Genomic DNA, 1,280 nt, shown 5'->3' on the forward strand with positions numbered 1-1,280 from the left:
CACACACACACACACACACACACACACACACACACACACACACACACACCACTCACTCTTTTTTCCTTTCTGTGCACCTCACTGTGCCCTTTTCCTCATCATCGCTCCACCTGGTTCAACATCTTTGCTCTGCGACTTCCAGGGGTTCCTGTCCAATTTAATTCAGTCACCACTGATCCCTCTTCCTCCCGTCTTCATCACTCCCAGCCTGTTGCTCAGATCTCCCGAGGACACGCTGTCGAACCACGGCAGGTAAAATCAATATAAGTGATCAGCGCTGTTCCTGTTCTCATGAATAAAACACGGTTTTCCTCAAGCAGCCGAGCATTAGATCTCAGGCCTGTGTTTGATGGGATTATAGCTTGAACATTTTTGTCAAACAGCCAACAGTTTTTGTGTAAACTGTGTGCTGATGATGATGTTGCTTCAAACCACATCTGCGTAAGATAAGTATACAAACAGTCTTAGCAGATCACACAGCAGTGACATGGAATTTGAGCAATGAATAGAATTTAGAAYGAGATTTTTTGCTCCGGGGTATTCGAGGAACGCAGGCGTAAATGACTAACGAAAGCACGTATTTTTACCCATTCTTTGCTGTGCTCAGCTATGTTTGGCATCTTACTCTCCAACCTGTGCTTTGGTTATGATCGTTGTCACAGTCACAGGTTTTAGTCAGTTTACTTTCATGTAAAAATGTTAATAAGTTGAGTGATGTTGTGTTATAGATGATGGATCTGTTTATTCAGGCCAGAGAGTTTGGAAAACTCTTTAGAGTGTTAAACTCATGGCCTGAGGGTCAAAGGTGGCCCACCAATGCACTTTTTGGCCCCACCGGAGCTTCGAAGATGCAATAATGTCTTAAAATAAGCTTCTTTAAAGCCAGCATTGAACATACAGTATCCCCCATGCTGATTATTTTACCCTCAAAATGACTTCAAACCACCACTAGGTGGAGGTGCACAGAGTTCAAACTATAGAYATAAATATCACTAGACTGAGCCCCGCCCATACCGTACACTGGTAGCGTCTGTGAAAGCATGGAGGAACAAAAATGACGTCTAAAAGGGCAACAGCTCACAGCCTCCTTAGAAACTAATAGATAAACAGCAAGCTGAACCGGATCTGTTTCACAGATTATCGGTCATGTTTTTACAATAGATTAATAATTATGTTAATTTCATTAAACAATCATGTAAAACAGCAGATTTATACCAGAAAAAATTATCATTTATAAGGAACAATGATCTAAACCACACCTGAAGTCAGCCTGTAACTTA

Source organism: Austrofundulus limnaeus, unplaced genomic scaffold (assembly GCF_001266775.1).
Source record: "Austrofundulus limnaeus strain Quisiro unplaced genomic scaffold, Austrofundulus_limnaeus-1.0 Scaffold344, whole genome shotgun sequence".
Lineage (NCBI taxonomy): Eukaryota > Metazoa > Chordata > Actinopteri > Cyprinodontiformes > Rivulidae > Austrofundulus > Austrofundulus limnaeus.